This window comes from Pogonomyrmex barbatus, unplaced genomic scaffold (genome assembly GCF_055798465.1).
Source record: "Pogonomyrmex barbatus isolate J1 unplaced genomic scaffold, ASM5579846v1 scaffold3, whole genome shotgun sequence".
NCBI lineage: Eukaryota > Metazoa > Arthropoda > Insecta > Hymenoptera > Formicidae > Pogonomyrmex > Pogonomyrmex barbatus.
In genome coordinates, this window is record NW_028297127.1 from 1,510,670 (window position 1) to 1,524,979 (window position 14,310).

General features: G+C 45.2%; 1 protein-coding gene across 2 annotated transcripts in view; it reads right to left on the reverse strand.

Moving 5' to 3' along the window:
- Window positions 1-14,008, reverse strand: part of LOC105425124 (zinc finger protein castor homolog 1) — an 80,748-nt gene extending 66,740 nt beyond the window's left edge. For both annotated transcript variants that reach the window (XM_089080432.1, XM_089080431.1), the window contains exon 1: window positions 12,849-14,008. The gene's annotated coding sequence lies outside the window, so the exon portion shown is untranslated. The remainder of the gene's footprint in view (window positions 1-12,848) is intronic.
- Window positions 14,009-14,310: the final 302 nt, after the last annotated feature.

Genomic DNA, 14,310 nt, shown 5'->3' on the forward strand with positions numbered 1-14,310 from the left:
AAGGGAGCCAGAGCAAAACGCAGGAGTGGCGCGTTCTTGCGAGAGCCGCGCGATCGCGCCCGGCAAATTCCCTCGTCGGTCTCTCGACTCCTTATTGAGACGATCGAGCGAGGATGTCGATCGGCGGGCGCCGATTTAAGAGTCGGAGCAACTTTTTCCGGTCGTGAAGCTTCGCGGGACGATCCCAAACGACAAAACCCCGGCCAATCGGCGTCGCGTGGTTTTGAAATTCAGATCGAGACGCGAAAGCCGCGGGAGCCGAGGAGAGCGTCAGCGATTCCGGAATCGGCGCTTTTTCGCGCAGTCTCGCGCTTCGGTGACGATGGCGTGGCGGAGGCCGCGCCGAGAGAGAAGAGGCCGAAAGAGTCGATAGGACGTAGGCGCTGTGTGAGAAGCCGCGAGACGCGCCGGAGGGGAAAGCCCTCTCCCCCTCCCGCCTCCCCCCCCCCGCCGCCGCGGAAGGGGCGCGCTCACGTGCACGCGTCTCTCTAAATTTAAATTTACGATTCGCCGGGCCGCCGCTTGTCTCCGCGCGCGGCCGCTTTCGCTCGTCTTCATCTCGTTCCCCCGTTCCTCTCATTGTCAATCGCGTTGTTTCCCGAAATCCGGGAGATTGGGAGCGGCGGATGCACACTTGATCGATACGCAAAACGAGAGATATTATACATAGGCAATTTGTGTGTACGGTAAAAGTTAACGAAAGTCACGGTTTCTAGAAATACAAAACGGGACACGACCGCGTATCGGATTTAACGTACGTTTGTCTCGGTTTGTCATTTGGGGGGAAATCTATGTTTCCCAAAACAGCCGGTCTACAACGCGGCAGCCACTGAAAAGATCGCATAGATATTGTGCAATGTTAATTGCGCATGAAACATGCAACGCGAGTGTAATTATAAACCGGAGCGCCACGTCAATTAAGTAACGGCCCCCCGTTCACGCACGTCTTTCTTCAAAACACCGCGGGCGTGATTTGACTTTAGTCGGGCTCGGGCGATCGATATCGATCGCGGATAGATTTGTCACGCACTTCTTCGCCCTCGTTTCGGTCGTTCCTCCTCCTCCTCCTCTCTCTCTCTCTCTCTCTCTCTCTCTCTCTCTCTCTCTCTCTCCTCGCAAGTGGGAGGAATTGCCGCGATCGCGGCGCGCCGAGGTAATTTATCGCCTCGCGAAAGCACGATCGAACGAAGGCGTTGGAGGTAGCGCGAGGTAGAAACAGGAAGGGCACACGGTGCAACGACCTCTTGTCGCGCGACGAATTGCATTTCGGCGTCGTCGAAACGTCGCCTCCTTTTCTTTCCGCGAGCTCTAACCGTTCGCACACCACGTCATACATGTAGTTTATTAAATGGATATTTCCGTCGTCGATTTCTACCTACGACAACATTTTTCACAAATTGACGTGATTATTGTTTAAATTAAAATTAAAATTGTATGAAGCACGTTTACGGCGCTTCGCGAGATTTTACGGTTACATTTGAAACAAAGGGATCGTATATAACTTGTAATAAAATATATTATATGGAAAATATTTCTTTTTCGCTTCCGTTATCGTACAACGTGTAGATTTCTATTAAAAATGAGACCTTGGCAATTTATCACGGTTATCAAGTTTCATCGATAATGTGGACATGTGTTGCGGTTCATTCAACTGCTAATTAATATGTATGCAAAAATAGAACGGAATAAAAATAATAATCGCGAGAGAGAGAGAGAAAGAGGAGGGAAGCCATCACAACCAGCTACGGGAGCAGAAATGGGAACGAGTATGGGACGACGACCTGATGGAACTTCATCGAGTCAGCAATTTGACTTTTCGCGAGCGACAAAAAATAAAAAAAGAAAAAAAAAACGGCGCGATGAAATCATGCCGTCGTGGATCAATAAATGCGCCAGCGATTTCCGCTTTCGCCAAATTCTCGGATTTCTCACGTACATTGTTGTTTGATCGAAAGCCTAAGCTCGAAATCCACGTTCACCGAGTATTCAAAACTTCATCGATACGCGTGCCATCGCACACGCGATACGTGAATTTTAATTACACAACCTCGATTCGACCATCGATACTTGAGTTCGTGCCTCTTTTTCTCTTTTCATTTCAGAAAAAATGTGCGTGTAAAGCGTATTAAAAATTAAAAGACGATCTAATGTTAACTGAATTATTAATTATGTTCTCAAACGCTAAAAAAATTTCCTCCCGAACCTCGAGGATCCAACGTGTGTTCTCGCGAGAACGAAAGCAACGGTAGGCACGCACTCACGCATTTAAACCAGAATCCAGCTTTGACCCACTTACAACCTGGCGTGCGTTTTTCCGTTACGGCTTCTCCAGACTCATTGCAGCTGCGCTATCGCAGATCGTCGCGGATACAAGCGGCACGCGAGATAACGCTTCTTCGCGCACTCGTTCGGCGCGACGCTCTTTATTAACCGCGGATAAGATCGCTCTTGGCGTATATTTTGTAAGAAAAAAAAAAAAAAAAAAAAATGCAGGAATGTAAACAGAGAGATAAAACCGAGGGCGTGTTAAAAAGCGATTTCGAAAGCGACGTCGACGACGGTGCGCCTGAAATTTCTAGCCCGCATAGATCGCGAGCAACGATCGTTGAAGGCCGATAACGCGCGTGGCGAATATCGATATCGAGGGGCCGGGCCCCGCGCGCGCGCGCGCGCGCGCGCGATCGCAGATCTGAAACCGATCCGAGGAAAAACGGCGCGCGAACGGTAACATCTAAAATCCACTTTCTAATCCATCGCGTTCGCGTTAACGCGATATCGCGTTTCAGGCCGGCGCGGCCTACTACGGTTTCAAGCCGACGTGGGCGCGCGCTGTGTTATTAACGTGTGAACTATGACACTGCGAAATGACGCGGAGAAGAAGACGCGCCTTCGGCAGACGGAATACATCACGGACAGATGCGATTTCGCAGAGACAATCCCGCGCGAGGTTAATGCATGTCAGATTTTGTCGCGATCCCGCATGCGTATGAGCGTCGTTTACATTTAAATGTGAAACGCATTTCAATATATTCAGATTATCTTTTTCTGAATATCTTACAGGTACGGATAATAAGTAATAGTAACCGGTTAACTCTTTTAGATTAATAAAAAGTCTTAGTCGCGAGATATTATTATTTCGAAACAGAATTTAAGATCGCCGGGTGACAATTATTGAAATCTCGATCGTGATCGTGAACGTCACGTGGAGCCTTCGACTCCTACGTCACAATTCGCGCGTGATACAAACTCATCCGGCACGGAAATTCGTCCCGACCGTTTCTCTCACATTCTATGGGGATTTATCGGGATGAGTCTCCATTAGGCGTACTACTCGTTCCGTAATCAGCGCATATTTCACATATTCCGATCGAGAACGGGTGTTCACGCGTGCGTGTGTGTTTGTGTGCATGAATATATACCGTTCCTCGGAACCAGAACGCCGTTGCGGAACGCGAATCAATCAGCTGATTCGCGTTGTAGCGCGGTTGTTGTGGCGCATTCTTCCAGAGGAGTGTCACCGTGTGCGCGCCGTGGCACGCGGATAACGCGGATAACACGCTCGCCGGCTGCCGCGCGCGGAGGAGCCAGCGGGGAAATCATGCAAAACGACTACCGGTAGCTGGCGGCGCGTAGGTGAGTGGACCAGGTGGCGAGATGGTGTAAGAGATATAGAGGAGGAGCGCAGAGAGCGGAGGCACAGACTTAACGACGGCGACGACGACGACGATGACGACAATGACGACGAGCGGCAGCGGCAGCGGCGAGAAGGAGACGAAGGAAACGCGAAGCAGACGCGAAGAGAAGAGAGAAAAGAAAAGCTGGAAACGAGCTAAGCTTGCCGCGCCAGCGGGGACAGCCGGTGGCTGGAATGTGGGTTAGGCTCTCCCCGTAGGTGGGCCTCGCTCTAATTATGAATTAATTCCTGAATAACGGTCGATCTCGTGCACGACAGCGATTGCCGGTGCGAGCTCCGGATTCATCGCGCGTCGTCGTCGTCGTCGTCGTCGTCGTCGTCGTCGTCGGCCGCGCGGATGAAAATGCGATCGGCGCGAGAACCGGTCGCGAGAGGAGACGATCCGCGTGTCCGCCTCTCGTAGACTCGCGTTGCCAGCTACTTCCTGCTCCGTAGGAAGATATCGTGACGTCACGCCGTCCCCCTGTAAGCTAGACGTCGATTTACGATCCCGTGCGATCGCGCCGCCACGCGCGCGAGAGGATCGACGGCCGCGTGTCTGATGAAGATTTTGAAGATGCTCGTTGTTTCTCACTCGTATCATTCGTATTTCGACTCGATGTGTCGTTGCTAATATTTCTAATAACTCAGCGAACACGAATTACTTTTAACATTATCGCTGATATTTTTATGACCACGGAAAATGCATGTTGTTTAGCTGCAGAAAAACTTTACATAGAGACATAAAAATAGAAAGCATATCAACACATGTATGGCATTTACGATGGAAACTATTATTTGCTCGATCATGCACAGAAAAAAAATGAGTCTTGAATTAAATATTTTTATATAGAAGCAAGAATCTATTTATATTATATTATAATCTTAAAAATTTTTGATCTTGATTTGATTGAATTTATATTGATGCAATATCACTTTTGATGCGATATCACTTTTGTTTGATTCGATTAAAAACCTTCTATATGAAGATTATAATATTCTTGCTTATATATAAAAATACATAGTCTTGATTTAAAACTAATCTTTTTTCTGTATGTCTTCTTGCTCGACTTTCGAGACATTAAGATTTCATGATTTTTTTAATTTTTTTTTATTAATATTGAAACACGAGAAATTGTCAGATTTAGATTTCGATAAATTTAGAAATAAAAGCACCGTTTTATTAAATATTTTCTCTAAATTCGAGCAAATTATAGGGCAATACAGATAATTGGGAGAAAAATTATGCATATAATTTATAATTAATTTTAGGAAGATCTTTTACTTTAGAATTTGTTAGAGAAGGCAATAAGATTCTTGACCTGGCTCGCACGGGCTCCTTTTAAACGGAACTGCCCAGGGCAACGTATTGCGAATAATCGTTCACAGTGAGCCTTCCTTTAACTGATGTGGCATTGACTTGTCAGGAGACTCGTCCTGACAAACGATCTCAGCTATGACACCATCAAGCGCTTGGTGTACGTACCGATATGACGAGAACAATTTCCAAAAAAGACATACGATATGTCCGACGTAATACTTAATGATAAATGCTGTTCTTCTTAATTCTTATTTATAAATCCAGCCGACAATGACGAGACTAGGAGAATAGGAGGATTTTTCCAAAAATAAGATTTAACGTTCGGCGAAACGATATATATCGGAACTAACCGAGATGCGAGAAACAGAAATTACAACAAAAAAAAAAAAAAAAAAAAAAAATCTTTTCAAACATTTAAGGATGCAGACCGGTGGTTAATGGAGAATCATGTCAATAATTAAAATCGATAATAATCGTGAGTTAATAACCGGTCGTCAGTCTTAATGCTAACGAATAGCGAAGAGACGGTCCTTTCTTCGTTCTCCTTTATTCTCCTACGGTTCCGTCGCAGATCTTATTCCGCTTCATCTCGCCTGCTTGACCGAAACGGGCCCGAAGGGCCCAACTTCGCGGCTCGGAGGGTGGACGCCGCGTACGCGCCGTGGAACAGTCCGCGCGAGGGCGGCGAAGGGCGCGGAAGGTAGGGAAGGGTGGAGGGACAGGGTGGGTAACAGAAGAGCAGAGTCACCGATTTAAATTGAAGTCGGGAACACCCGCGAGGGAGAAACGTTCGCTGGCCTATCAGGTTTAATAACACCCGGCACCGACTCTATCTGAAATTACGGATGGTGCTGTGATCGGGACGGCCTTTCGTTTTCTTCTTCTTCTTCTTCTTCTTCTTCTTCTTCTTCTACCTCCGCTCCTTCCTCACCTTCTCCCCCGTGATTCGAAGATCCCCGATCGAGATGATCGTCGAAATATAATTCATCGAAACGCCAAGCGCGATAGTAGCGCGGAAAACGTTTACGACGGGGAGCATCGCGAGTTTGTATCGACGGAAGAAACTTTGCATCGCGGCGTAAGATTAAACGTCTTTGAATTAAAACGACCAGTACCATTCTAGAGCTCTGGAAACGGAAGGAATGAACGCTGTTAGGTCCTGCGCACTGCGCAGTGGAGAAAACGGGAATAAATATTAAATTTTGGAAATAAAAATCAGAAATAAAAATTGAACGCAACGGACACACAAATAAGTATTAAATATAATGATATTTACTTATTTTTCCACTTACTTAATTTACCATTTTACATTACACACTGCTCCTAAAATTTTTAAAATTTAATATTTATTCCTGTCCCTAATTCCTATTCTTGCTTTATATATGGAAGCGTATACGTTGCGTTGTATTTTTTTTTGTCATACATAAATTATGAAGAGTTGTAGAGATCGTTCAGACACACTTTAATAATTTACACGTCAACAAATTTTTTTCTTCGGAATTCATGAGCTTTAATATTCTGAAATGTCAAGAGAACGGCTTGTCGATTTATATAGTCAGTTACAACGGCGTAATGGAAACGCTCGTGACAACTTTTGCTTTGCGGATCCCTCGCGGAGAGGAATCGCGTGCTAATTCGATAATTAGCGCGACAGCGCTCGCAAAAGTGTCTCGCCCACGGTCCATCCACGGTGGTAGTGCCCGTCAGGTTACGATTCGCCTCCATATTTATAAGTTTCATACCGCTGAACTCTCGATTGCGCGGTAATTGAAAACCTGCTGAATTAGCTATTAATTCCTCGCGGCCTAATTTATGCGAAGCGGCCTATAACTATTCATAGGGAGCGCTGATTCTTCGTTAGTGCCCGCCACAGAGAGAACTATGATTCGCGTTGCTCTTTCTTACATGCGCGCCAAGAATTTGCATATCTCCGCGCGATCGATTGTCATCAACGAAATCGCATATTTGATATTTCCGCGAGGCAGCGTAAAATCTATCAAAAAAAAAAAAAAAAAAAGAAAAAAAAACCCGTGAGATCAACGGTCCCATTTGTTTCGTAATAATACTACGAATGCATAAAGGTGCTTATTGGTAGGAAGCACGACTTATCTTAACTGGTTATCTAATAAATTAATTTAAAAAAATTGAGCTATTCACATATCTAATTGCATGCATGCGCAATTCAACTGGATTTGAACAAAATACGCGAGCAATCATTTAAATGTCTCAATATCTACCGAGAAAAAAAATATATATATATATGGATTAACATGTAGATAAATTAACTTGAGCGAACTTGTGATGCAAATGCATCTTGGAGGAGTGTATACTAAGACGACAGAGAGAATATATTTTCCAGGCAGTGTGTGGGACCGTCGAGGCGGGCACGAGTAATAAGCGCAAAACGCGCGATGGCACATGTGTCTGACATTTGTCATATGACCTGCTTTTGTCTTCGCTTTTTAATTCACCCATTGAGACCGCGCGGTTTGGCGAACGACTGGATTGTAAGCAGACGTTGGCAAAAGGTGACGAAAGAGGAGATCAGGAGAGCGAAAAGGAAAAAACGGTTGTCGAAACTCGGTTGTCGATCGAGCGGAAAAAATGATTTCCTACTTTTCGTAAAAATTGCGTCAAAAGCGTCCACTCACGTTTGAGACAAAAATCCCGTTGATCTCGCGGCGAGTGTAAAATTGCAATATCGATATAAGAAGAGGCTCGACGCTGGGGAATTTACTTTAAGGAGTGAGAGATTACGCGTTAGTAGGATTTACTTCCTGCCGTTTGCAAGACATAAAGCTCTTTGACATTACTATGGCTAATTAAGGCGCCATTAGATAGGCAGATGCGAGAGATTAAAACTCGCGAAAGAATCGGACGGGGAAGGCAAGCGAGGAGAAAAGAAGCAGAGAAAGGGCCGAAACGAAGGTGAAGAAACGCGCATTGGAACTGTCGGGTTAAAGCCACGGTGGCGAAGGGAAGAGAGGCAGGGAGGGGGGGAGAGGGGGGGGGGAGAAGTGAGAAGGGGGCAGACGAAAGAAAATCACGCGTGGTTCGTCATAAGAGAAATTCCTTTGGCGATACTGGAACCTCTCTCTCTCTCTCACACTCCCTCCGCGTGTCTTCCTCTTCTTTCCTACTTGCTCCGTTCATCTCTCCCGTCTCCCCTGGCCCAGAGACCCCGTGCTTTTTTACTGGTTTATGGGATTTTTTTCACGCGGACCGCCGAGTCGTACATCAGAGAGGGCTGACTGTGAATCTCTTCTTTTCTCTCTTTCTCCGATACGTTTGAACTCTGGCGCACTCCGTCGAGAAAGCGTGAGAGAGAGAGAGAGAGAGAGAGGGGGGGGGAGAGCGGGGAAAGAGGGAGAAACAATAAAAAAGAGCAAATGCCAGCCGCCATAAAAACAACTGAAAGTATTAAAAACTTTAGGCCTTTTACTGCCGGGCTGCCTCGGTGAGGCACGGTCGGGATGTAGAAGTAAACGCGCGAGAAGTAAACGGCGCGATGCACCAAGGCATTTCGCGCCGATGATACTCGCGCAATTAAAATTGTTAAACGTCCGGAGTTTAACGTTAAGCGAGCGTGTATAAGAAATAAAATTATTAGCGTTAAATTAAGTCAATTGCCTCCCCGGCGCTCGCCTCCAAATGGCACGAGACAACATTACGCGAGTCCACAATCTTTTTTTTATATGTCTTAATTAGAGGAGAGGAACTGTCATAGATATTTATATTAATCTATATAGGCGAACGTACTTTAAAATATGTTCCACGGTCGATTATTATCGTAATTAACACCATACGTGTTATTTGCATCGCAGATAACAAAGCCACGTGCGAGTAAAATTGAATATATTACACTCGCGCGCGAGAGTGTAAGCGTTATTAAAAGCACAGAAGATTATATCGTATCCTGCGTTTTCATCGACATATCACGCGTCACGTCTTCACGTTTCACTGCCGCACTACGCGGCGTATGGTCTTAATTAGCATCGTATATATATTTATATCAGATAAACAAGATAAAAATCCACGCGCAATTAAATGCTTAAAAATTTGACACTATTCGCGCGAACGTACTTAACGGCGATGACTGAAGCCTTCGCATGTAATTAACAAAATTAGCATAGCACAGTTTATATATCGAGTATGAACAATGGAAGGAGGAAGATATAGAGATGAATCGAAATTTCAACGGAAATTCTATAAACAAAAGTGGATGAAAGTCTCGAGCGCAGCGCGGGGAGCACCGTACGTGAAGAAAAAGAAGGCAAGAGAGGCCGAGGCAGGAGGACGGCCGACCCTCGTAAAATTATCGTACTTTAATAAAACGTGTCGTGCAAAACGCGAGGATAACGAGAAAATATAGGGTTCGAAAGACTCGTGAAATTTATAGAGCGATCGCCGACGCGCCGGAGGAGGAATCGCTTTTTGGGGAGTCTCGCGCTCTCTTTGGCCGACTCTCCCGACTCGACTTGTCCCGTTCTCAGTTCTGTGCAGAGCCACAATAAGATCCCGAATAAATCAGCCCGGATGTTCGTGTCTCGTGTCGAGCGGACCTGGTAGTTCACCGGATAAAGATTCGTCGCGCCCGTGAGGGAAGGAACTTTGGCGATTCCGTGAGGAAAGTCGCGCGCGGCGCGAAGTCGGGCAAAGTTCGAACACGGCAACAGGTGTCCTATGGAATATCCAACTTGGTGAAAGGAATCACAATTCGAGGAAGTGTTCGAGAAAATCACTCGGTAGAGATGGCACAAACCTCCCGACAGAAGACGAAAACATCTCGATCGATAACTTTGTTTTCAACGCGTAAAGAGAGTCGTTTTAATTGACATTTGATTATTATGAACACGGGTCATATTGGTATATCTGATGAAGTAAATGGGAGATTTGTTTAAGATTCGTGAACCTCCGAGAAAATGAAAAGTGGAAGATGAAAAAGAAAAAAACTTATTTGCGTCTAAGATTTGCGAAAAGATCTGATCAGTTCGCCCGTTTCGCACAACAAAAGAAATCTATTATTCCCTGTTTATAGGAAGGACAAATGGTCTTATAATAACAAATACATACATACGTCGAATCTGAACGGTTCATCCATAGCATAATCTGTGAATGATTGATAAATGTCAGCTTGGACTGCAGCACAGAAAACCGCGCGTGATATAATACGCTCGATTGAAATCACATACATTCAATCGCGATGTTACATAAGCGATTCGCTGGAAAAGAAATAAAAATATTTTTCTTCACTTCGCCCTGCTGCGATTTTTCCAGACGAGACGAAGAACGCGAGCTCGGTCGTTACAACTCGCTCGCTACGTCTCGTGCTGTTTGCGAGAGCTCGGCAGCGTTCTTTTTCGGCGCAAAGCGAAATCTCCCAGTCCAAACAGCGGCTAATTCAGCAAATTAAGATAAGCACGAGGAGGAAAGTGGTAAAGCGAGAAAAAGAGAAGGAAGTGAGCGCGCGGGGCACCGGTTTAGTAGCGAGTGCTGTAAATTCTCGATTCTTTAATCTCGGTAAACCTCCAGCGTTTCTATCGTCTGCCGACCTGAAGACTAGCGAAAGATCACGGTGCTTCTCGAGGGCGCCTTGCGTGCACACACCACACACACACACACACACACACACACACACACACACACACACACACACACACACACACGCACGCATGCGCGCGCGCGAGCGCGCACGGCGCGTCGGGGGAGCCTCCGAGCAGTAAATCTCGCGGACAAACAATCATAATTTTCGAAGAGCTAACAAAAAGCAAGAGACTCTTTAAAGGGAGCCGATGCCAGGCAACATGAAATGCGGCCGCCTCCGCTTCTCCAATTGTTTCGTGGTTTTCTTCCCCCTCCCCGCTCCGTTTACGGATGGAACAAGAGGCAGAGGAGAAAAGTTTCTTCGTTACACTCACGAGCCTTTCCTTCCCTTCCTCTCTTTCCACCATCCCTGTTATACCCTACGACGTATATATCAACGTATACGATTTCTCAGTTGTCCTCTGTCTTCTGCCTCTTCCCCTCCTCTTATTTCTTTCCGATTCCTATTTCGCCTTTCCTGATTTCTTCATTTCTTCCTTCTCTCTTCGTTACGTTTGTCACTCCTTCTTGGTTTCTTTGTCTCGTTTTTTGTACCCTTCTGCCTTGATATTGTACAATTGATCCATGCGATTCTCCGCGAATCAAGCGTCTTATCTCGCGTTTTCTCGCTCTTTTATCTCTTGATTTATGAGATTCTTTTTGCTGATTTATCTTAAAAATCGTTATCGTTTATACGATATATAAGTTTATTCTTTTGTTTTTAATTTGTGCTCTCTCTCACATCTTTCCACGCCATATTTCATGTAACTAGCCGAAATAATTATTTTAAAAACTTTTTTAGAAGAAAATCTTTCACATAAATCAACAATGTTATAAGGCAAAAGACGTATAATATCCATGTCTGATCAACATTTACGTATCACATCATAATTAATAACGTTAATTATAATTACGGAAGTGTTTACGTCGGAACGCATTTACAGATTAAATGTAATGATTTAATGTAATTTTCATTTCGACGACCGGACGATCTATGACGTGTCGAGAGAGCGGCCGTAGAGAAATGACAACAAATTCCACGAGAAAAAAAAAAAAAAAAAAAAAAAAAAAAAACAAAATCGGGAGAAAGGAAGTGACATAATCTCGAGAGCCTTCCTGTCAAGAAATTGAGGTCGAATTCCGGCAGGAAGGTCGACGTTCGTTGGGATGATAATTTTCTCGCACCCGTTATCGTTTACGGACGATTTAAAGTCAATCAGCATAAAATACGACGCTAGAAGTAATTGCTATATTGCTAAAAACAAAACTGAAAATCGGATCGCGCGTTTCGCAAATGTTCGAATCGAACAAATTCGTATCGGTGGGCTGCGGCCAAATACAAATTTCAGTCCGATTCAGGCTTTACGAAATTACGTGCGAGCCGATTTTCAATTCCGGCGAGTTTTCCAAGCAGATTTTTATCGCGACCAGATTAGGACGCGAAATGATTAGGGCGAATCGCACGGGCTAATTTCGTTCTCTCGCGACGCGCTTCGACGCGCGAAAATCTTGCGCGAAGCTCAATCGAGACGAGAAAGCTGCCAATTGCTTTACTGCTTTTCGTGCAACAACCCATCACTGCTTTGTAGTATAATTTAAGTATATTGTCGCTAACGTTGTTTCGGCCAAGAAAAGTTATAGACGACGCTTATTGGCCATAAGCGCATAAATAAACGCAGGAATGCGGAAAATAGTGAAGAGATCTGTGAAATTTTCACGACAGTAAAAACACAACCTCGCTCATTTACTTCAACGCGAAGCGAAACGATGCGAAATGGATTGGCAATTTTACGATTAATATATATATATATCATCGATATAACTTCAGTTTAACTACTGTTTTTATATTTTTTCAATTTTTATATTCATATTTCAATATTTATATGCTTTTATGCATAAATTTATTTGAAAAAGTCACAAAGATTTAAAAAAAGATACATAAATTAATCATTCCCAGAATTAATTAAATTTAAACAAAAGTTAATCTACTAATTATTACGTAAAGAAAATAATTATATATTTCTTGGAATTTTACACGAAAGTGAAAAATATTCCAACAATATGTTTCTATTGATAATATTCTCTGGTTAACTTAATTAGTAATTACATATATATATATATGAAGAAACTTTCTTTCTCTCTTTGCAAAATTATCTCGAAATTTTAGCGTCACACAGCAGAATTTCCCAGCAGTTTCTGCCACTCCTCCGATGGTTTACGTCGAAAGATATCGATCGATCGCTTGTAAAAGAAACCGGAAACAAACTTTACCTCTTGCTCTCTAGTTGATATCTCCGTTCCTGCCGCGAATCACTCCCGGCGACATCATCATAGTTCTGACACGCGTTTCGGCGATGAGAATCACGAACCAGTTATCGATTATCCACACTATTCATCCTCAATTATCAGCTCCAATCCGTTCACTTAAGAAGTGTGACAATACAATGTCGCTCGCTTCACCAAAACTCGCGGAATCTATGCGGATTGCTTGATCACTCACACCGAACGATCCAGATTCGAGTCCTCGGAATTATCGTCGACCGACCCTCTCGTCGCGAGGCTTTTTGAGATATTTCTTCGCCAAAGTCCTAACTCGCGAGGAACACGAAGCACCCGCCAGCTCTCTCTCCTCCTTGAAATTCCCCACTGAGATCACTTCCACCCTCATCGAACACTCCTCTTGCCACCCTGAACACCGTCACTCGGGAGCCTTGAATTCTGGGAAGCATTCAAGAGATTCATTCAGCATTTCTTGGTCGGCTGCTTCTCATAATTTTGTCAGCCTGAGCAATTGTCGAAGTATCCCCCGATCAACCCCCGTCGATTTTTATCCTGGCGGTCGAATTTCATAGCGCACTGTTTTGAATTAATTTCTTGACTGAAGATTATCACAAATGCGGATTCCGAAAATGCCTACTTTGTCATGATGAAAGATTGTTCCCTTGGGAGGTCGGAAGATGACAGTTTTACGATGACGACACTAGACGTAGACTTGATCAAAGTCCCCTTTGTTAAATATGCACCAGACAATATAATGACAAGTACGTCGTTTCTTGAGTTGGCCGCCGTTATCGTGATACCGAGATACTCCAAAACTGTCCAATTCCGAGGAAATCCTCGTTATTTCGAGACGACACGCGCGGGTTCTCCACCCGTGAAACTCGGTACCCGTGTGTCTTCGATTCCCGAGGCTGTCTAAGCACCCGCGACGAAGAGGGAGGCACGCGCTCGCGCGCGCGCGCGCGCGCGCGTTTGGTCAAGAGGGGGAAGAAGTGGGGGTGGTCTTCGAAACTCCGCGGCCGAAGAGGGCGGTTCGTTTCGTGTCTCCTTCAGACTCGCGGAAATTCGCTCGCCACGCGTTTCCACTGCCACCCCTGGTGGCAGCCGAGGGTCGCCACCCTCACAATGATAACAACCGTTTCGTCACCTCCAGAATCTTAGGATGGTTCTTCGGCCAGAATGTCAGACAAGAGAGTGCGCGTGGCTCGACTGGCGCGAGATGACTGAACCCCTCCAAAGGGTGAGAGACAGAGACGGCGAAGAGGGGAGGAACAGGGGGAAGGAGAGGGAATACTCTGTTCTCCCCCTGGCCCCTCTTTCACCTACAGAGAAAGACCGCAGACTTCGGGGGCCCCCACCAAGCTACCATCCATAGGTTGCCCCACCCCGTCGAGAGCAGTGACGCGTCGCATTCTCCCCGCCTTCGCCCGACGTTCCGCCGCCTCCCACCCCC